Consider the following 24,353-nt stretch of genomic DNA (forward strand, 5'->3'; position numbering starts at 1 on the left):
AGTAGTGGAAATCACTGCTGCTGAACAGAAAAAAAAGAGAAAAGAATTAAAAGAAATGAACACAGTATAAAAGATCTCTGGGGTAAGGTCAAGTGAAATAATATTATAGGGGTTCCAGAAGTAGAAGAGAGAAGGGTTGAGAACATATGTGAAGACATAATAACTTAAAATTTCTATAACACTGGAAAGGAAGTAGTCACCTAAGTCTAAGAAGCACAAAGAGTCCCACACAGGATTAGCCAAAGAGTAACACATCAAGACACACAGTAATTAAAATGAGAAAAAGATAAAAGCAAAGATAAAAGAATAGTAAAAGCAGCAAAGTAAAAAGCAAAAAGTAACATATAAGGGAACTCTTTTATAGCTATAGTTGATTTTTTAGTAGAAACTCTGCAGGCCAGAAAGGATGGCATGATACATTTAAAGGAAAAAGTCTACAACCAAGAATACTCCACCCAGCAAGGCTTTCATTCAGATTTGATGGAAAAATCAAGCTTTAGAGACAAGCAAAAGCTAACAGTTCAGCACCACCAAAACAGCTTTACAACAAATGCTAAAGAAACTTCTCTAGGCAAAAAAAAAAAAAGAAGAAGGCTACAACTAGAAACAGTAAAATTATGAAGTGAAAAAGCTCATCAGTAAAGGCAAACATACGATAAAGGTAGGTAATCATCCACATACAAAGCTAGTAGACAGGTAAAGGGACCAAAGTAGTAAAATAATCTATAACCACAATCAGCAGTTAGAGACACTCAAAACAGCTGTAAAGCATGGTATCAAAATCAGTAATCACAAGGGGAAGGGAATACAAATGCATGCAACTGAAACTGTGATTTTAATTAATTGCAATTTAAAGCTATCATGTATATAGAGAGATTTCTATACAAAAAACACATGGCAACAACAAACCAGAGATCTATAATAGATATACACTCAAAAAAGAAAAAGGAATCCAACGTAACACTAAAGAGAGTCATCAAATCACAAGAGAAGAGAACAAAAAAAGGAGGGGGGCAGAGATATACAAAACACCACCAAAACAATTAACAAACTGGCAATAAGAAGACACATCGATAATCACCATAAATGTAAATGAACTACATGCTCCATTCAACACAGAGAGAGTGGCCGAATGGATAAAGCAAAACAAGACCCATATCTATGCTGCCTACAAAAGACTCACTAGATCTAAAAACACAGACTGAAAGTGAGAGGATAGAAAACTATTCCACACAAATGGAACGCAAAAGAAAGCCAGAGTAGCAATACTTAGACAAAATAGACTTGAAAATAAAGGCTGTAACAAGAGACAAAGAAAAACACTGCATAATGTTCAGGGGTCAACCCAAGAGGAAGATATAAAAACTAAACATACACACAACCAACCTCAATATATAAGGCAAAGAATAGACATAAAAGGGGAACCTGACGGTAACACAATAATAGTAGAAGACTTGACTTAAAGCCCCCTTACATCAATGGACAGATCATCCAGACAGAAAATCAGTAAGGAAACTCTGACCCCAAATGGCACATTAACTGATAAATAGAGGGTATTCCACCCAAAAGCAGCAGAATACACATTCTTTTCAACTACATGAAAAACTCTCCAGGATCATCACATATTAGGAACAAAACAGTCTCAATAAATTTAAGAAAACTGAAATCATATTAAGCATCTCTTCCGACAACAAGGCTAGAAATAAACTACAAAAAAAAAAAAAAATACTGCAAAAACCACAAACGTGTTGGCTAAACAGTATGCTACTAAACAACCAATAAATCAATGAAAAAATCAAAGAAGAAATAAAAAAATATCTAGAGGCATTTCACTTCAATAAAATGAAAACATTACAATCCAAAACCTTTGGGATGCAGTAAAAGCAGTTCTAAGAGGGAAGTTTACAGTGATACTTTACCTCAGGAAACAAGAAAAATCTCAAATAAACAACCTAACCTTACACTTAACTGGACTTGATAAAAAAGAGCAAACTAATTCCAAAGTTAGCAAAGGGAAAGAAAGCATAAAGATCAGAAGCAAAATAAGTGAAATAAAGACCAACATATAAAAGATCAATGAAGCTAAAAGCTGGTTCTTTGAAAAGATAAACAAAATTAATAAACCTTTAGCCAGACTCATGAAGAAAAAAAGGGAGAGGGCCCAAGTGAATAAAATCAGAAATGAAAAAGATGAAGCTACAGCCAACACCACAGAAATATAAAGGATCATAAAAGAATGCTACAAACAACTGAAGCCAATGAAAGAGATAACCTAGAAGACATGGACAAATTCTTAGAAAGGTACCATCTCCTGAGACTGAACAAGGAAGAAAGGAAAATATGAACAAACTAATTTCCAGTAATGAAACTGAATAAGTAACAACCCCCAACAAACAAAATCCAGGACCAGGTGGCTTCACAGGAGAATTCTACCAAACATTCAGAGAAGAGATAACACATGCTTTTGAAACTCTGCCGAAAAATTGCAGAGGAACACTTTCAAACTTTTTCTATGAGATAACACCCTCATTCCAAAAACAGACAAAGATATCACACACACACAAACTATAGGTTAATATCACTGATGAACACAGGTGCAAAAACCCTCAGCAAAATATCAGCAAACTGAGTTCAACAATTCATTAAGGGGATCATAACAATGATTAAGTGGGATTCATCCCTAGGAGGCAATGATTTTTTCAGTACCTGCAAATCAATCAATGGGATACACCATATTAATGAAGTGAAGAATAAAAATCATATCATCATATCAGTAGATGCAGAAAAAGCTTTCAACAAAATTTAAAATCCATTTATGTTTAAAAAAAAAAACAAAAACTCTCCAGAAAGTGGGCATAGAGGGAACATTCCTCAACATTAGAAAGGTCATATACGACAAACCCACAGGTAATATACCATACTCAATGGTGAAAAACTGAAAGTATTTTCTCTAAATCAGGAATAAGACAAAATTGTCCAATCTCACCAGTTTCATTTAACATAGTTTTGGCAATCTGAGCCACAGCAATCACACAAGAAATAAAAGGAATTCAAATTGGAAATGAAGAAGGAAAAGTGCCATTGTTTTCATATGACGTGATACTACACACAGAAAATTCTAAAGATGCCACCAGAAAACCATTAGAGCTCAGCCGGTAAAGCTGCAGAATACAAAATTAATATACAGATATCTGTTGCATTTGTACACAAAAACAATGAAATATAAAAAGAGAAAATTTAAGGGAACAATCTCATTTACCACTGCGTCAAAAAGAATAAACTATCTAAGAATAAATCTACCTAAGGAGGTATAAGACCAATACTCAAAAAACTGTAAGACACTGATGAAAGAAACTGACAACACTAATAGATGGAAAGGTGTTCTTGGATTGGGAGAATTAATGTAATTATCATTAATTAATATATTAAATTAATTTAATATATTAAGTTAATAATTTAAATAACCATATTACTCAAGACAATCTACAGATTCAATGCAATATCTATCAAAAATACCAGTGGCATTTTTCACAGAACTAGAACAAATAAGCTTAAATTTTTTTGTGGAAACAAAAGGCCCTGAATAGCCAAAACAATCTTTAGAAAGAATAGAGCTGGAGGAATCACACTCCTTGACTTTAGACTATACCACAAAACTTACAGTAATCAAAACAGTATGTGTAACAGCACAAAAACAGAAACACTGATCAATGGAACAAACAGAAAGTTCAGAAATAAACCTAGGCAGTATGGTCAATTAATCTGTGATTAAGGAGGCAAGAATATATGGTGGAAAAAGGACAGTCTCTTCAATAAGTGGTGCTGGGAAAACCAGACAGCTACACACAAAAGAACAAAATTAGAACATTCTGTAACACCATATACAAAATAAACTAAAAATGGACTCTATACCTAAGTGTAAGACCAGAAACCATAAAGCTCCTAGAGGAAAACATAGGCAGAACACTCTTTGGCATAAATCACATGAATCATAAATCATATTATTTTGGATCTGGCTCCTAAAGCAAAGGAAATACAAGCAAAAATAAACAAATGGGGCCTAATAAAGGCTAAAAGCTTTCACAGAGCAAAAACCAGCAACAAAACGAAAAGACAACCTACTGAATGAGAGAAAACATTTGCAAATGATATGTAAAGGGGTTAATTTTCAAAATATATCAGCAGCTCATACAACTCAACATCAAAAAAACGGCCCAAGAATGGAAGCAACCTGAGAGTCCATCAACAGATGAATGGATGAAGAAGATGGGTATCTATACACAATGGAATACTACTCAGCCATTAAAAAGAATGAAATTTTGCCATTTGCAGCAACATGGATGGACTTGAAGGGTATTATGCTCAGGGAAGTCAGAAAGAGAAAGACTAATACTGTATTAAATATATCACTTGTATGTGGAATCACTTGTATGTGGAATCTGAAATACTAATACTGTGTTAAATATATCACTTGTATGTGGAAACAAACTAATGAATATAACAAAAAAGAAGCACACTCACAGATACAGAGAACAAACTTGTGGTTGTCAGTGAGGAGACGGACGGGGGCAGGGGCAATATGGGGCAAAGGATTAAGAGGTACAAACTGTTACATATAAAATAAGCCACAAGGCTATATTGTACCACATGGGGAATATAGCCAGTATTTTATAACAGCTATAAATGGAATGTAACCTTTAAAACTGTTAATCTCTATGTTGTATACCTATAATATATATAATTCAATTAAAAATTGTTTTAAAATTTTTAAAAAGGCTGCAGTTCTGAATGCACTGATACGGAATGGCTGCCAGGATATATACAGAGCAGCAGGTGTATTACGTCACCATTTGTGTAAGAAAAAAAGGCATGTGTCGCTCTAAATGCTCGCAAAGGCACAGCCCATCTCTGTGAAGACACACAAAGACCCCAAGGCGGCTTCCTCAGCAGAGGGCACTGGGGGCTGGGGACAGAGAGGCAGGGAGACCTGCTTTTCACCGTGCACCCTTCCTTACTTTCGGAATTTGGTACCATGATTATGTACTACTTCGCGAAAACATATTTAACTAACAAAAGCAAAAGAACATCGAAAACAAAAAGGGAAGTACATAAGTTCAGCTTGGGTGTAGCAGTTACAGTGGACTTGAAGTCTCCGTCTCTCTGAGAAAGCGAAAAGCCTACACAATGATTATATATAGCCTGGTGAGTATGAGTAGCAATAAAAGAGTACATTAATGTAATATGCCATTTGAATCAATTACAGTGACCACAAAATGTCTGAAAAGTTTTAACAGAAAACACACAAAGGAAAACGAACTCAATTCATAGCATGTAAGTTGTTAACGCCGATGAAATAAATATGGATGAAAATGACATGTTAGAGAAGCATAAATAAGGTTTTCGATATTTTTGAGAACCTCTTTCTGAGAAAAAACAAAATCAGTCAAAGTAAATATAGCTCACTATCAAGACTTCTCTTATTCAAAACCCTCCGGCACTGCGATTTGCTAAGCTATACTGGGGCGGTGCCGCCACCATTCACAGCAGCTTTTTCAAATTATTTGGCCTTTTTATAGCATTTGTTTCTACTTGTACAAAACCTTTCAAACTATCATTTTCCCTGAAAACCAAAAATTATTATACACCTATAAGTAAGCTTCTTAAACTTCCTCTTTTTGAAGTATGATGCTCATTGACACCATGGCTTCCACGGGTCTCATTGGTAAATAATCCACCTGCCAATGCAGTAGATGCTGGTTCAATTCCTGGATCTGGAAGATCCCCTGGAGAAGAAAATGGCAATCCACTTCAATATTCTCACCTCGGAAATCCCATGGACACAGGCACCCGGCAGGCTACAGTCCAGGGAATCGCAAAGAACTGGACATGACTTAGCCATTAAACAATAACAACAACTCATTGACAGCAGATCTCACTGTTCTGAAGCCTCATTTCGCCACAAGCATCACTCTGTGGAGTGCTGAGACAGAACCTGGTAAGAGACTGGTTACCCCTGAGTGAAGCACTGCTTTACCTCCATGACGGGTACCTACTCTCTCTCCCTCTCATGGACCGAGAGGCACACGTTTATAAACGTGTAGCTCTGCACAAAGATGTAAATGCTAATCATTAGTTGCTGTTTTTTCAGAGACTCCACAATAGAAAAGTCATGCGTCATTTGCAATTAACAAAGGGTAATGAAGGCTCTAATTTCTGCTTGGGGTACAGCATTTCATCTTACTGCAATGCCCTTCCAAGAAATAAAAGTAAAAATGATAACAACTTACATCAAGCAGTTCCTCTGTCACAACGAGGGTGGCTTATAGTGACTGGATGGCTGCCAGCCCCCTGAGCAGAATGCAGAGAGGCAGTCTTCACGGGGAGGAAGGGCACTGATTCACCTATAAGCCTCCACTGGGTAGATCACAACTCTCCCATATTCTGCTTCAATTTATCTCCACTTGCCTCTAGAGTGACTGGCACAGATTTGAATGGTTTCAGGATATCCATACTTCTTGAATTAAAACTCTTCTCTGCTCAATTAATGTGTGTGTATCCATGTCTTGTGTACAGAGGGGAAAGAAAGAGAAAGCAAAAGCCAGAGAAGAGAAATTGAAGACAGTGTTTTAAATTGAGTTTTGCTTCAGATAAACTTTGCATTTGGCACTATTTCTCCCTAGAGTTGGCGCTTCCAGTAGAAACCTGGGACCAAGAGAGTCGTAGACAGAGTTCCCACGTTCCCCTGAAAAGCATCCTGCACTCAAGAGCTAATTAACCACTTAAACTCAAAGATGTTGAGAAGAGGGTATGGAAGCAAAAGAAGAATTTGGCCACTTTTTTTGTTTTGGCAAGAATAATGCTATATATACTATTAACATATACACATAATAATTCATTCCCATTCTATGCCCTGCAGGATTATCAAAAATTGATAAACTGATTCTGTACTACTGGAATAGAACTTATCTGTCGATTAAGCTCTAATGTCGGTATATAAAGAAAGACATACAAAGACTCAAAATTCCTCTTGAACACCCCTTTAGCAAGGCACTCATTAGAAATCAACCTACTTTCCTCATTAAGTTGGAGACATAGCTGAGCACCCAACAAGCGGGAGGCATTTGGGCTCAGGCTGTATAAACAGTAACACGTATCCTCAGTTGGAAGAATTGCTTTCAGCAGTGTGAGCCTCACACCGTGAGAGGCAGGTGGAAACTGGGAGCGAGCAAGGAACCAGCAGGTATGCACATATCCCCCTCTACAGCTCCCCAACAATAAACTCAAAACGCACCCAAACCTTCCAAACTACCGTCCTCTCTTTCTCTTTCTGAGTTTATTTCATTTTTTGGTCAAGGATATATACAGTGGCTGACGTTACCACGCAATACTGGAGCCTTCTTCAGAGTAATGACCCCGGAGAAGCTTCACAACTATCAACCATAGAGCAAATGTGCCCTAAGTTCCAAGTAAATTATACTCCCTGCTTTCACAGAAAAAGAACCTAACAGGTAAAGCATCCAGGAGACAACTCAAGTAAAATTAAGAACAGATTTTTTTTTCAAGTAAGTAAACATGTTTAGAGACACGCTCTGTTTCTAAAATATTTAAAATTTACACCCACAAATATAGCATACAAACACTGTCAATTAGCAATCTGGTAATAAACATACTCTGGAAAAAGATGCCTTAAATGTGAAGAAAAAGAGGATGAGCAAATAGGAAGCAAACAAATGTAAATATTTGCATTTCAGAGAGACCTGGTCTTGCTAATATGAGTATTTCTCTAATAAACTGATAGAAGAATTAGTGGCACTGACTTCTGGCTCTGCCATATGAATTGCTCATGCCCAGGTTCTTCCTGTGAGAAATCTTTCTGTGAAAAGTTGAAGTTTTAAATCTGATCATATTTAGTTCTGAGGGCTTATAAAGATATGCTTCTTATTATTATTAAAATGCATTTAAAATATATGTATTTATTTTAGCACCAGAGAATCTTTCACATGTTCATATATTGATTATTGAGAGAATAAAAAGTTGCCACAGGACTTCCCTGGTGGTCCAGCTGGTTAAGATTTCGAGCCTCCAATGCAAGGGGTGCAGGTTCGATCCCTGGTCAGGGAACTAGGATTCCATGCGCCACGTGGCCAAAACAAACCAACAAAAACAAAACAAGAAATGTTGCCACCATCTTTTTCTATCATGCGTTCTGAGAACTGAAGCCCCAAAGTAAGAACAAAGTAAAGCACTGCTCTAATGCTGGAGTTAAATCTTTTACATGATTACGTCACAATAACATCTCCTTTGGTCTAACAGAATCAGTATTCTATATTTGTTGCCTGCACAAAACTATAATTATTCATTGATTTGGTCAAAATTACTAGCTGACTTGAGCAACTCAGTCCACCAGCCAGCCCTGGGGCAACAAGTCAAAGCAACAGTGTATCAGAGTGACTAATGTGTTTGTGAGTCAGGGTTACACTACCAACCACATCAGGGCAATGCTTCGATTCTGGGCCAAAGGCTCCGTCCACCTTGTTTAACTCCACAGACTATTTTCCTCATAATTTAATTTACTCTGTACACAGTTGAGAGTTTTTCTTCTCCTTCAACGGGAAAAAAGGAAAGTGACAATAAGAGCCAGAGTGCAAAATTCAGTGAAATCAGATACTCGTTTCAAAAAAACGAGGAGGAGGCGGATTGCTCCCTTCTTGTGGGACAGGAGTAGAGTCAAGGAGAAACAAAGATGGATTCTCACCAGTGAAACCACCTGTCAGTGCTTCCGATTCCATTAAAGGCCAAATGCCTCTGAAATGTTCTTACCGTGTGTGTGTGTGTGTGTGTGTGTGTGTGTGCGTGTGTTTTGAAAGAACAAGGAAAGCAATACATTTAAAGGCTGGAGAAAATTTTCTTCCATTTACTTGGGTCAGTGAAACATCCATCATACAGAGACACAAGCACTTCACAGAATAAGAGATCAGAGGAGCTACACTAGTAGAAGATCAAAGAACCGGCGCCTCTGGGGGAATCAAACAAGCCACGGTCTGAGCACAGCCCCTCTGACTCCTCTCCCAAATCCCACTGATAGGACGGACGTGGGGGGACCACCACACGGAACATGCCAGCCCCCAAGATGTGATTAAAAATAAGTTAACTCTCATCTGGCTCTCTCTCTGGAGAAAGAATCTTTTCAAAGCCACTAAGGAGAATAACTACATAGTGAAAAAATTTTTAAAAGCAAAAATGTTCAAATTACCTACCCACTAACCACAACCAAGCACACGAAATTAGCATATGCTCAGCATAACCACACACCCAATGTAAACAATAGATACATGTAGTAAACAGCTATAAAAGTGTCAGAAGGACTTAGATGGCTCAAACAGATGCCCTCAGATCTAATTCCATCTGCTTGGGCTAAAAAAAGAGCACTCTGTCCATCCCAGTTACATGCACAGTTCAAAGAACAAGTTGTCATTAAAAATCGAAGGGTAGAATTCACAGTAGAAATATAACATGCCCAGAAGAATCTAGCAAAAACTTTCAGCATCCCCCAAACCTTTGGTTGCCAGGATCAAAAGCATTATGCTGAATGCCTACTAAGCACCTGCCTTCAACCTCTCTGATTCATATCTTTCTGCTCTGAACCTCTTCATTTCATTATATCTCCCTGTGATGATACAGTTTCTGCCTTGTGCTGTAGTTATTTCAGAACCAGACTCTGGTCTCCTTGAGGGTAGGGATGGCATCTGATGTTATTCATGGTTATTCAAGAAGCATTTATCCACTGCCCAAGATGTGCAGTGTACAGCATCTGATAAGATCCAGCCCCAAGCCTTGGGGGATGAGCAGCTTACTGTGAAGGGCCACGTTTGTGTTGGCAAAGAACATACCAGCCACCAGCTGGGCTGCAGCGTGCTCAGCTGTGTCAGATTCTGTGACCCCACAGAGGGCTGTCATCTGCTGGGCACCTATCTGGGCCGGCACCACATTAGACTGTGTAATTCTCACAACCACCCAGTGAGGTAGTGACTGCCACACTCGCTTTACTGATGAAGAAACTGGTGCTTAAAGAAAAGTCAACAGTGGCATTAACAAGAGGCAGAGTGCGGAGGACTGGCAGGACTGGAAATACTGGATGGAAGAGAGGAGGAATCAACTCACAGCTGTGGTCCAGAGAGGGAACCATGGTCAGGAGGGGCTGCACCAAGGACAGGCTCCTTCACTGATACCGCAGTTATACAGGAATGTATCTGAGGGTCACATGGGGAAACAGGTCACCTGAGCAAATGAGAAGTGTGTGTGGATTAAAAACAGGGTGTGATTCCCTGCATTCCAGCCCCTAATGAAACATCTCCAGTTGCTTGTTTTACCATAAGGCCCACAGAACAGTGTCATGGAACTTGTACCAATCCCAAATCCAACTTCAAGGGAGGTTAAAGCTTGGGACTAGGCAACATGATGCTTGAAGAAGCTGAAACCACAGGTCATGGCTGCGTGCATGCATGCTAAGTCGCTTCAGTCATGTCCGACTCTATGCAACCCTATGGACTGTAGCCTACCAGGCTCCTCTGTCCATGGGGATTCTCCAGGCAAGAATACTGGAGTGGGTGGCCGTGCCCTCCTCCGGGGATCTTCCCAACCCAGGGGTCCAGCCCAGGGCTCTTACGCCTCCTGCACTGGCAGGTGGAGCCTTGACCACTAGCTCTGCTGCAATGCATCCAACGGCCTAGAAACCTGGGGTTTCAGTCACTGGAGACTCGGTGACACGTCCTGCTGACACAAGCTCTAGTTTATGCAAGTGAAGTTCAACTGGTTAGTAATTCCAACATACACCAGAAAGATTAACAATACTGATTATCCTGCCTGTAAAAAGAAAGAAAAGTGAAAGTGAAGTCACTCGGTCATGTCTGACTCTTTGCAACCCCATGGACTGTAGCCCACCAGGCTCCTCCAACCATAGAATTTTCTAGGCAAGAGTACTGGAATGGGTTGCCCTTTCCTTCTCCAGGGGATCTTCCTGACCCGGGGATCAAACCCAGGTCTCCCGCATTGCAGGCAGACACTTTTACCATCTGAACCACCAGGGAATCCCTTAAAAAGAAAGAAAACCCCACTAAACACAAGCCATTTAAAATATCCCAATTCATCACCAGTTCTAAGAGAGGGGCTATGTTACCTACTGAAAGATGCATTACCAAGAATGCTGATTCCAAATACTTTTTGTGTTTTCTTTTTCATATGGTGTATACCGATCAATATTGCAAGGAATAGCTCATAAATTCAGTTGGATGTCTACAGTAACTTTCTGTACACAATTTAAATTAGCAAATTAAAATGTAACTGCATGTTTTTTTCTGTAACTGTTTATGAAATATAAAACCATGCAATATTTTAAATGAAAAACTCAGGTCATTAATCTTCACATGAAATTCCCCTACGGACTAGACTCTGCAATTTGGCTCCTGGTTTTATAAAATCTTTGTAGACCGTGCTCATCTTCCCCATGCAGCGTGCTCCCAGACTTTTCCTCGGATAATTATAATACAAAGCACATTCTTCTGTGAGCAGTTTAAGGATCTGTGACTTAGCCAGATTTAGAATTTAATACTAGAATAAATCACACCATAAATTAGGTAAATTGTATTTTTAAAGCGGTTCTATTTTTACAGGCTTAAGTATCAAACTTTCTTCACACACACACACACACACACAGGGGAAAACTGGATTTGCTAACAGCTTACATCTCGTACAACTACCCATCTACCTTAAATCCATATTCGCCACACAGAGATTATGTGATGAGCTTTGCTCTGCCTTCCCTACCCTTTTAGTGAATTTGAACAGTTAACAGCACGGTGCTAGATGCTGTGGTGTCCACCCAGTCTCTCCGGGCCTGAAAGATTTGTGCTTTCATCCGCTAGGAGTGCTACTGGCTGTCAGCCCTCTCCAGAAATCGTTCTCTGCTGAAGGCAGCCACTTTGCCCAAGGTTATGCCCTCCCCTTGAAGGCAGCCCACATTCATGCCTGGACTTAGAGAGGGTGCGACCCCCTTGCCCCCAAATCAGGACAGCTGGAGGCCTCTGCAGGGTCAGCCCAGGCCTTTGTGCAGACGTCACGGAAACCTTCCTCCTGCCATCTCCCTCTGCCGGCGCCACCTCCTCCCCCCGCCCAGGGTGTAGAGCACAGCCCAACAAACTGCTCCATGTCAGAGCATGACCCCAGGATGACCTGCAGCGAACACCACCGCCGTCGGTCAACTACAGCAAACTACCTACCTAGGGTTACTAAGTTAGTTAGTTAAGTCACTCACTCCTGTCCGACTCTTTGTGATCCCGTGGACTGTAGCCCACCAGGCTCCTCGTCCATGGGATTCTCCAGCCAAGAATACTGGAGTGGGTTACCATTTCCTTCTCCAGGGGATCTTCCCGACCCAGGGATCGAACCAGGTCTCCCACATTGCAGGCAGATGCTTTTAACCTCTGAGCCACTAAAGACACTTAGAAAAAAAGATTTTTATAAAATAAAAAAATTTTAAGATGTTACAAGCCTTCAAACAGAGAACGAACATCACTTTTGTAAGCTAGGCAAACTAACAAAAAATATTCAATTATTTAAAGCAACGTTTTCCAATATTCAGTCTTTTATGGTTCTAAATGACTCTCAAATGAATGTTGATAATTAACTCAGGGACATTCCTGGTGATCTGGTGGTTAAGACTTCACGTTCTAATGCACAGGGGGTATAGGTTTGATCCCTGGGTGGGGGAGTTAAGATCCCACATGCCTTGCTGCCAAAAAAAAAAAAAAACATAGAACAGAAGTAATACTGTAACAGACTCAATAAAGACTTTAAAAATGGTCCATGTCAAAAAAAAATCTTTAAAAAAAGAATTAATACAAAACTGGCTTTTACTTATGTGCTTAGATTGTGTTGTTTAGTCCCTAAGTCGCATCTGACCCTTCAGCAACCCCATGTACTGCAGCCCACCAGGCTCTTCTGTCCATGGGATTCTCCGGCAAGAATTCTGGAGTGGGTTGCCATGCCTGCCTCCGGGGGATCTTCCCAGCCTAGGGATCAAACTTATGTCTCCTGTGTTGGCAGGTGGATTTTTTTACCACTGCACCACCAGCAAAATCAATGTATTTAGCTTGACACTACTTAATAAATTTAGGTAATTTATTATCTAAAATATTATATATTTAAAATTATATAAAATATTAGATAAAATTAATATATAAAAATATTACATAAAAATAAATTTGGGTAATTTTAAATACACATATACATACACACATACCAACAGCCTGTAGAATAAAACAAATTAACCTAGCTACTAATATTTTCACTTTAAAAATAAACCCTTTTTTTTTGCATTTTTTTTATTTTTTATTTTTTAACTTTACAATATTGTATTGGTTCTGCCACACACCAAAATGAATCCGCCACAGGCACACATGTGCTCCCCATCCCAAGCCCTCCTCCCCCCCTCCCCCACACCATCCCCCCGGGTCATCCCAGTGCACCAGCCCCAAGCATCCAGCATCTTGCATCGAACCTGGACTGGCGACCAGTTTCACACATGATATTATACATGTTTCAATGCCATTCTCCCAAATCATCCCACCCTCTCCCTTTCCCACAGAGTCCAAAAGACTGTTCTTTACATCGGTGTCTCTTTTGCTGTCTCGTATACAGGGTTATTGTTACCATCTTTCTAAATTCCATATTTTTGCGTTAGTATACTGTATTGGTGTTCTTCTTTCTGGCTTACTTCACTCTGTATAATAGGCTCCAGTTTCATCCACCTCATTAGAACTGATTCAAACGTATACCCTTTGCAAAGAGTTTTTGAGTTGTCTGATTACAGCAAAAGCATAAGGGAAGAGACAGAAATAGAGATTCCCCCCTCTGCTTTAATGCAGGCTCATCTCCCTTTCAAAAACACTGTTCTTAAGCCACGTGAAAACAAGGACGTGTGTCCTAGAACTACTACCTTTTCTTTTAAAGGAACTGTGTTTCCAGGAAACTAGCTCATCCAGCAACCATCACGCTGGTACTTCCAGAGCAGTTGTCACGACGGCACACGCCAAGAACACCAGGCCAGGGCTCAGAATTCCTGGTCCCAAGCCCAGGACGGGCACTGACCACAAATGTGATCTCAGTAAGGTTAAGACTACATGTTGTAGCATCAAGTGCTGAGATCCCATTAGATTTGTGACTAAGGGCCTTGGCTGGTTAGTCACGGAGTTGTTGTTCAGTCGCTCAGTCATGTCCAACTCTTTGCGACCCCATGGACTGCAGTATGCAGGCTTCCTGTCCTTTACTATCTCCCAGAGTTTGCTCAAACTCATCTCCATTGAGTCGATGATCCTATCCAACCATCTGTCGCTCCCTTCTCCACCTGCCTCAACCCTTCCCAGCATCAGGGTCTTTTCCAAAGAGTCCATCAGGTGGCCAAAGTATTGAAGCTCCAGCTTCAGAACCAGTCCTTCCAATGAATATTGAGGATTGATTTCTTTTAGGATTGACTGACTGCATCTCCTCGCTGTCTCAGGGACTCTCAAGAGTCTTCTCCAACACCACAGTTCAAAAGCATCAATTCTTCGGCACTCAGCCTTCTTTATGGTCCAACTCTCACATCCACATGACTACTGGAAACACCATAGCCTTGACTATATCGAACTTTGTTGGCAAAGTGATGTCTCTGCTTTTTCATACACTGTCATAGCTTTTCTTCCAAGGAGCAAGCGTCTTTTAATTTCACGGCTGCAGTCACCATCTGAGTGATTCTGCAGCCCAAGAAGACAAAGTTTGTCACTTTGAAGTGATGGGATCTCATGCCATGATCCTAGTTTTCTGAATGTTGAGTTTTAAGCCAGCTTAAACCTGCCTGGTTTAAGAAGACCTGGTTGAAGGAGATCAGAAAGACCTCGGTTCAAGTCCAGCTCCCATCACTTACTAGCTATGTGATCTTGAGCAGATTAAGCCTAATGCCTCATCTGTAAGACAGAGATGACCAACACCATGCCTACCTCAGAGGGCTACAAGGGAGACGAGACGTGGTACCTACTGCACAGTGGCTCTTGCAGCAAACACTAATAACAGCAAGCTGCTACTATCAGCTCTTCTTCAGGCTCTGCTTGTCCAGAACCCAGGAGCTTTAGGAAAAAGCACTGCTTCAGGCATTTGAAAATAATGAATATTAAAACTCTCTAAGGTGTCAATTCATTGCTTTTATCAGATTTACCAGCCTAGATTTCCAAAGAAGATTTTGTTGGGAGGGAAAAAAAAGTGTCTAAGAAAGTTCAGAGAACACTGACTAGATGACCTTGAACTCTACCTTTTCTTTCTGTGAGTCCACACCCTGCTCCGGCGGGTGGCTTTTCTCTGAGAGCTACCTTCACAGGACAGTAAGAGCATCCTGTTTCAGAAGCCCTGCTTTCCAACACATCTGCAGGCAGTTCTGCCACCTCTCACACCACGTAGGGTGCAACTGGTGGCCGGCAGTCGCTCATGACAACCCTCCAGGGGACAAGACACAGCCAGTCTATGGCACCGTGCCACAAAGCAGCTCTCGATTATTTCCTCCTGGTTTTTGAGTCAAAATAATCCACTCTAATCAGAACTGCCAACCTAGAGAAAGAATCGCCATGCAGTTTTCAAACTAAAGGAACAACTGGCGAGGCACAGAGCAGCTGGAGCCGCCAGAGCTGATGAAGAGGGGACCAAAAAGAATATTTTTGTGACCCTAAGCCAAGCCTTGGAATCTACTCCCCCAGGCCGGTGAAATCTGGCCACAACTTAAGCTTTAAACAATGTTTCAGTTTTAAACTATTGGGTTGGCCAAAAAGTTTGTTTGGGTTTTTCCTTAACATCTTACCGAAGAAACCCGAATGAACTTTTCGATTAACCCAGTAATAGCAAAGGGTTTTGTTTCTGAGATGAAGACTGTCATTAAACCTGAATACTTACACAGCCCGCCTTCTTCAACACAGTGTCTGTGCAGCCCCACTTCCCCTCGCACCTCCAGATCTGTTTATAGTAGGCACTGTCTTCAGATTTCTTCTCACTCCTCAGGTCTCGACTTACGTGGCTCCACTACCAGGAAGTCTTCCCAGAAAGACTTAGCTTCTTGCCCACAAGACTTTTATAAACTCCGTGAAAGCAAAATCTACATTTTGTTCACTGCTTTATCCCCAGTGCCTTACACAGTGCCTGTCACATAGTAGGCCTGTAAGAAATATTTGTTGGATAAAATAATGAATGAGTAAGTGAATGAACAAGCAAAAGAAAGGCAAAGTGGGTTCTTGTGTCACAAATTTAAGTCCACATTTACTATCATTTCAATGATGTTTAAAAAATTAAAATACATTCCTAAAAGATAAATGGGACAGAATCATCTTTTAAAAGTTCCTTTTCTGTGCTTCTCATCCACAAGCATATTAAAGAGAATTAAGACATTCACCTTCCCCCAAAGGCTGGAGGCTTTCAAAGCAGGGTTCTTTTTTTATTGTTTTTAATGAAAATTTTAACCTATCAAGATAAATTCTTATAATATGTCGATAACGGCTTTTGTTCTTTGTTAAGGACAAGTTGATAAAGGTAGGTTGTTCTGAGACTAAGAAAGTAAGAAACCATTTTGCCTTGGTAATTTCAGTCAATACGATCAGCAATAAAGGTGAGATAAGTATTTAACGTGTGTTTCCAGCCTTGAATTTCCTAACCTTTTTACAGCTTCATTATCACAATTAAAAAAAAAAAAAAAAAAAGATGTGAACTGCAAAAATTCGTTGCATTTACTTTCCATCCCACAGCATCGATATACAGAAAGTAATCCACGCTACCCAGATCCTCCTGGGGAACCAAATGCTCTTACGAGAAATGCAAAAAGATTGAGGGCAAGAGAGACTTCCACACTTCCAAACCTACAGAATAAAACTGCGTTAAGATGAAGGCTCCCAGGACCAGTTTCCAAGGCAAGGGCCAGTCTGGCTGAGCCAGCTTCCGTGGGTCGGCTGCACACCCAGCTTTTCTCAACACCATGGGAGAAGATGAGAAGGGCCGCACAGCCAGACACTGCAGTCACACCAGAGTCCATAACCCCTAAGGAAAGCTGTCTCCAAGCACCAAGCACTCGGCATAACCTCATGGATTCTGAGGCCTCTGTCTGTCCGTCAGGCCACATTTCTGGTCCCTATCTTCTTCACACCCTTTCCGTTTTATCTGAGTTAAACATTAGCACCTGAGAAGCTCTAAGTGGGGGAAAGAAAAGTGAAAGTGTTAGTCACTCAGTCGTGCCCGACTCTTTGCGACCCCATGGACTGTAACCCGCCAGGCTCCTCTGTCCATGGAATTCTCCAGGCAAGAGTACTGGAGTGGGTTGCCATTTCCTTCTACAGGGCACCTTCCCCAACCAGGGATCGAACCTGGGTCTCCTACACTGCAGACAGATTCTTTACCATCTGAGCCACCAGGGAAGAGCATTCTAAGTGGGGAAGGAGGAATTAAATGGTGACAAAGCTGGAGTGTCTGATGAGGTTAATCAGAATCCTTTACCTCAGTCCCAGAGGGGCAAGCATTGATTTCCTTGTTCTATGGTCACACACAGTACTCTCACATCTGGTCAGGCATGTCAGGGAAGCCAGATGGAGAGATGTAAGATGAATAATTGAGGTAAATGAAAAGCAGTGTGAAACGGTGAAAAATCAATGAGCTTGAAAACCAGCAAGCTAATACTCATTCTGTTCCTAACCAGTTTTAAGACCTTGGACAGGTTACTTAACCTGTGTCTTACTTTCTTTATCTTCAAAACACAGGGCTATATTAAATGGTTTGTACCGTCTCCTCCAGTTCCTAAATCCTAGAATTCTACAGAGCCTATCACATCTCTCCTGAAAAGCCGACCAAGTCAGTATTCACGGAACTCCAAGTGCTTGTTACTAAAAGTGCTTTGTGTTCAGTGAAACCTGAATCATAACCCTTACCCTAATCAGCTATCACATCAGCAACGATGAGTCAAAACATTATTGGTCAATAAGAACAGTGAACAAGTAGTCAACAAGGACTGTGAAACACCTGGAGTTTTAATAAAACTGTTTTATTACAGTGGAGGCAATAAACTGGTGCAATCTCTGCAAGGCAATTTTGCATACAGACCAGAAATCTTTTTTAAAGCCATGACCTACGACCCATCTAATAGTAGAAATGCTTATTAGTCACTGAAAAACAGAGAGTAAACAATATGTCCACCACAGACAAAAACTAACTACACAATTAAGCTGTTTGCACTCTGGTGACTTAGAATAATATTTAATGATACAGGCAAATGGTCACACTATAATGTTAAGCAAGAAAAGCAGGGCATAAAATTATACATATGACATGGCTATTATAATATATAATGTGTATGTATGTCCTACATTGTCATGTGTATAATATTTATAAATAACACTAGGAGGACAGATAACATGTGACTAGCAGTTATCTCCAGGTTTATTTTCTTCTTTGATGCTTCCGTATTTGAGATTCCCCATTTTAACATGTAGTAACTTTGCAGCCAAAGGAATTTCTAGAATATATACAGGACTGAAAAATATAAAACAATGAGGACGTAAGCAATTACGAACTTACTCTGCTGAATACATGCATTAGGGATTCAGCAGAGAGGCATCACGATAGGCGGCAAGGCTGAAGAGATTTCTGGAGGGGACTCCCAAGGAGAATTTAAATTTACAGAATAGTGCTTAATAGCACTGATTCTAGAGCTGCTTTTCTCGAGTTCAAACCCTAGCCGACTGTGCGAGTTTAGGAGAGTCACTCCAAACTCTCAGCCTCAGTTTTCTCACCTATAAGATGGGCCTGGTACCAGTTCTTTCCTCACAGACGACCAGTGAGGACTAAACAAATTCATGTGAACACGCGCTCTAGGACAGTGCCTGACACACAGCAAGCACTACACAAGAAACAGCATAATTATTGGAGGGGCATTTTAGACTACGTGAGCATAATATGTTAATAGTTCACCCTTTATCTTTTCTTCCTTTTTTTGTATTTTGGCCACACTTCGTGGCATGTGGGATCTTGGTTCCTTGACGAAGTATCCAATACAGGGACTCCCTCTCCTTTGGAAGCTCGAAGTCCTAAGCACTGAAGCACCATAGAAGTCCCAATAGTTCACCCTTTTGCTGAATCCTTATTGCATATCACACACACACAAGTCACACTTCACACCTCTATGAAGAAAGGAACATTATTATGCCCAGTTTATAGATGAGAAATCTGGGGCAGAGAGGTTGATAGCCCAAGGCAAGTGGTGGAACCAGCCTCTAACCCCAGACTAATCTAACCCCAGTGCTCAGGCTCTTAACCATGGCACCATCCTATAGGGAAAACAAGCTTACCCTGGACGGACAGATGACTACTTCTAAAAAGCACAGGAAAATTTTGCATCTGACTCTTGGTGACACCATGGACTGTACAGTGAATCCTCCAGGCCAGAATACTGGAGTGGGTAGCCATTCCCTTCTCCAGCAGATCTTCCCAACCCAGGAATTGAACCAAGGTCTCCTGCGTTGCAGGTGGATTCTTTACCAGCTGAGCCACCAGGAAAGCCCCCAAAAGCACAGGAACAGCCCCTGAAAGCGGGTGTGGAACCCCATAATGAAGCCAGGCAAGGAGTCAAGCTCCAGTGCCCTGGGCAACTGTGAAAAAGATCTCTGAGCAAACTGGTTAGAGGACAGAAGAGGGATGGCGAGGAATTTTGTGCAGCAGCTAAACAGAGAATGGGGCACAAGGAGACTGTTGACAAACACAGGGAGAAAGAGAGGCCACAGATAGAGCAGGCGGTGTGGTGCTGGAGGGCTGGGCCAGTGACAGCACCCAGACACAGAAGAGCCGGAAGCCGAAAGAATGGTCTGAAGTGAAAACCAAGAGAGGACTCAGAAACACTGAATACCGGAAGCAAACAGAAGGGAGAAACGCCATTATCTCACAACCTGTTGAGGGCTGGACCAGAAATGCTTCCTTTTATTTTGATCGCAAAATGTTTAGGGTAATTACATTTTCATAATGCATTTTTTTAAAAAGCCTAACCAACAGCAGCACAAAATAAAGCATCATACGACACTATAGTCTCTACAAGCAGCGCTGACTGAAAAGGTCTACTGCAGCAAACGATAGAAGTGCTTAGCAAGAAATCACAGAGCGTGAACATCCTTTGTGTAACCAAAGTGGCTATTTAGAAACTCAAGATAAAAAGCTCGCTAATGCCTAATACTGACAAGGAGCCCAGGACTGATAACATCTCCCGGCACGAAGACAAGCTGATTTACCCCCTTGTTGTTTTTTTTTTTTTTTTTTTTAAATTTTATTTTATTTTTAAACTTTACATAACTGTATTAGTTTTAAAGTGGCAGCCAGAGTGTGTCAACAAAAATATGTGATTAATCTAATTAGCTTACTGAACTGAGGAAATGGCATGCCAAAATCATATGTACTTGCAGATTAGCCCTCCCAGGACAAAGCCATGTCACATAAAATCCTATCCTCCAACTTAAACGCTCATGCTCATTAACAGGGACGAACCCGGCAGTACTCAGCGTGGAGGAGCTTAATGAATGTTATTGGATGGTGATGACACAGACATGAGCTTCAAAAGAATGAGCTCTCGTGGTGGAAAAGAGGAAGGATCATAAAGGACTGCGAAAATGTGTGCGCTGTGGCGAAAGTCCAATTAGCAGCTCAGGCTGGGCAACCGGACCACATTACGCCTGCGTTAACATCCCCACTCTCAGCTTCATGCTGTAACAGCCGGGCTGGCAACGCCCGTCTTCACTTGGGGTGATTAGCAAGCACAAGTCATGTCTGTTGAGACCGGCAAAGTCATCCATCCATTCAACAAATACTCTTGAGCCCACACTGTGTGCAGGTTAATATGTGATTATCTCTGTCCAGCCTTTTGCTGCTAAGGCGAGACAGAGTCTAAATACCAGTTTGGTGCCCTAAAAAACCCTTAGAGGTTAGAGAGGAACAACCTAGAGAAAAGAAAGATGACAGCTGCAGATCACCAGGGCAGCTGCCTCACTGGTTCCCACTAGGGGCTACGTAGCTATCCAAAAAGCAAACCTTCTTCTTCAAGGACGGTGATGTTCAGTAGTCTCTCTCTCTCATGGACTCAGACCAAAGTCAGTCTGCATGAGGAAAAATTTAAGTAGTTGTTTATCCAACTTGTATTGCCTCTTTTGCCTTCAAAAGCACTGCTTAGAAGGATCCCTGGCCCAGAAAGCCAGCACAGGCGACGCTCCTAGAGCTGTGGGTCAGGTGAGCTGACTGGAGTGGCTGAGCGGCCGGGCTGGCATGGGCCATCTGGACACACCCAGAGGGGACCGGGAGGCAGAACTGAGTCACTGCATAAGCAGATGAGGGATACTCTTTACTTCATAGACTCCTTATTTTTATCACTAAGATCTTATAGAAAACAATGAATCAGCTCATGCCTGAAGTAAAGATAATTTATTATGCCCAATTTCACTGCCATAAAGTATCTCAAACACCCTTGAACTTGACAAATGAATCACTTTGTATCACCTTGTATTAAATCATGAGCATGCTTTATATGATAAATTTTTCACAGGAAAAGAAAACAAAATGTTGATTTTTACCAAATGTGTAATTACTGATTAGTATTCTAAAAACTAAAGCTAGACAGAGCTACAGTATAAAATAAAAAAGAGTCAAACTTTAAATTTCAGTAAGAATTTTTTTTAAGTATTTTATAAATACATTGCTTTTGGAGCACTGTTTTCTCTAAAAAGAGAACCTCCTCCATCCCTTGACTATAGACTAGTCTCAGTCAGGTTTCAGCTACTCAGTAGTCAGAATATAGCCCGGTGGGACCAATGACCGCCAAAATCCTGGTTGTAACGAGGCAGTGGTTGGCAGATTAATAGGAAATGTCACTGAAGGCAGGGAATCACTAAAAATGACAGCTACACACATTTTAAATACCTTATTTCATCATGAACCATAAAAAAAGCAAATTCATTTGCCAACATTTTCACACAGGCCAAAGCTACTTCTTCAAGTACAAGTCTACTGACAGAAGTTGAGAGCGCCTCTCCCGCACAAACCACTCATGATGTATAATATACAATTTCCGGTTTGTCTACTTGAAGCGGAGAAGAATCTCAGTGTGAATCAATCTCCGTGTAGAATCATTCTCTATTTTAAACATCTTCCCAATCTTCTAGTTACCTCTTCCACATGCAATTTGACAGCAATGTCTGGTAACAACTTGTCTTTATGTAGTCTTTGCAAAGAATTCAACTTGGTGGAAACAAACAGCTTTCTTTTCACAGGCACATTTTCATCAGACTATATATTACTTGATGAAAGTATGTAATTACTGTAACAGCGCACACACTAAGCAGTGGGCAGAGAAGTCTGGCCCTTCAAAGATCCTGAAATTAGCCAGCCAGACAGAGCACTCAGCAGGCTGCAGGCAGAAATCAGAGAGAGGGGAAAGAACTGACAATCCACAGCACCCCTCTGACTGCTGGAGAGAACGCCCGTTGTATTACAGTAAGAAGCCAGCTGTGTTGTCAAGAGCTGGCTTCTACCTTAAAACAGTATCTCCAGGCAACATTATGTCTTGTTTAGAGGAAATGTCAGTGAAGTCTCCCCGGGAAGAACGTCTGTGCTTTCTGTGACATCCCTTATGGGAAAAAATCCTATAGAGTCATCCCTTGTGAGAAAGGAAGTACACACAGCTGTCTCTATAGCCTGAGGTTATCTCCCGAGTTTAATTTCCAGTATTTACACTGGATGATAATCCGTAATAGACAAGCTGGTAGAAAAACTGCTGGCCTGGAGCAGCCCATTTACAAGAAAACTGACACACACATCAGCAAACAAAGCCTCTCACGGCCCCCACCACCACAGGAGGCATCGTTCCTGTAAGAGACCATCGCTGTCAGATTGCTGAATCCTGTAAGGGACCAAGCAGTCAGAATGCTGAATCCTGTCACAGACCGACTCTTACTATTCCTACTGTTTTCATCCAGCGCCCTTTCGGTCTCCAGTTTACCACAGACCCCCACCCTCCCTGTGGTCTCACACCTGCCTCACCCTAGCGGTGCCACGGAATTAAGTTGGCTATAGAGTTCCACCAAAACTCGACTCTACAGAAACTTTGGTTAGTCTCTGGCAACACTCAGCGTACTCTTAGAGAAAGGCATTTTCTTAGAAAAGGCGTCTTAGAGAAAAGGCGTTGGCAGAAGTGCCCAACCACACTACCAAAGAAAGACCAGGGAGTTCACTTCGCACAGGAAACAGAAATGTCCTTAAGAACCAGGTGGGACTCGTGCTGACCTGCAGACTCTGAGAGCCCTAACCCCAGCAAGCACCCAAGGTGATATGATGCAAGAGGTGTGATAATAAAAATATAAACACCAACCAGGTCCTACTCCAAGCACCTTACATATAATGGCTTAATCCTGGAAACAGCCATATGAGGTATATACTATTCTTATCTCCATTTCATGAATGAGAAAACTGAAGAAGAGAGAGATTAAGAAACATGAGTCTGCTTACTCAGCTAGTACAGGGAAGAATCAGGATGAGAAGGTCTCTGAGGAACATGTCCATGGCAGTGAGGCAAAAGGGACCTGAGATTTGATGCCAAAGGCACAGTCCATACAAGAAAAAACGGACAAACTGAACCTCATCAAAATTTTTAAAACTTTTGCTCTATAAAGGACTACATGAAGAAGATGTAAAGACAAATTAAAGACTGCTTCCATAGTATCTGCAAACTACGTATCTGAGCTAGACTATTAAAGTGAAAGTGAAAGTTGCTCAGTCGTGTCCGACTCTTTGCAATCGCAGGGACTACACAGTCCATGGAATTCTCCAGGTCAGAATACTGGAGTGGGTAGCCTTTCCCTTCTCCAGGGCATCTTCCCAACCCAGGGATCGAACCCAGGTCTCCCACATTGCAGGCGGATTAGTTACCAGCTGAGCCACAATGGAAGCCCTAACACTCAGAAACTCAACAGTAACAAAACCAAATAATTCAATTAGAAAATGGTAAAAGACACAAGCAGAGATTTCACCAAAAAGGAAATACAAAAGGCAAACAAGCACATGGAAAGATGTTCAACATCATTAGTTATTAGGGAAATATAAATGAAAGCCACAGTGACATATTACCACACACTTATCAGAATAAACTAAAACAAAACAGTAACAAGGCTAAATGTTGATGGAATGCAGAGAGAAACTGGCTCATCCATCCACTGCTGTGAGAATGTAAAATGGTACTGCCTCTCTGAGGAATAGTTTGGCAGGTTCTTTAA

At 41.1% G+C, this 24,353-nt stretch overlaps 1 protein-coding gene across 7 annotated transcripts in view; it reads right to left on the minus strand.

The window, feature by feature from the left end:
• FHIP1A (FHF complex subunit HOOK interacting protein 1A) overlaps positions 1–24,353 on the minus strand; it is a 311,586-nt gene that overhangs the window by 134,363 nt on the left and 152,870 nt on the right. The window contains exon 3 of one of the 7 annotated variants that reach the window (XM_055550631.1): positions 6,288–6,562. The exons of 5 other annotated variants lie outside the window; for them this stretch is intronic. The gene's annotated coding sequence lies outside the window, so the exon portion shown is untranslated. Of the gene's footprint in view, positions 1–6,287; positions 6,563–10,161; positions 10,279–24,353 lie in introns of all 7 variants that reach the window. One more of the 7 variants, XM_055550632.1, reaches the window with a different exon arrangement.

This window comes from Bubalus kerabau, chromosome 16 (genome assembly GCF_029407905.1).
Source record: "Bubalus kerabau isolate K-KA32 ecotype Philippines breed swamp buffalo chromosome 16, PCC_UOA_SB_1v2, whole genome shotgun sequence".
In the NCBI taxonomy this organism is placed as follows: Eukaryota; Metazoa; Chordata; class Mammalia; order Artiodactyla; family Bovidae; genus Bubalus; species Bubalus kerabau.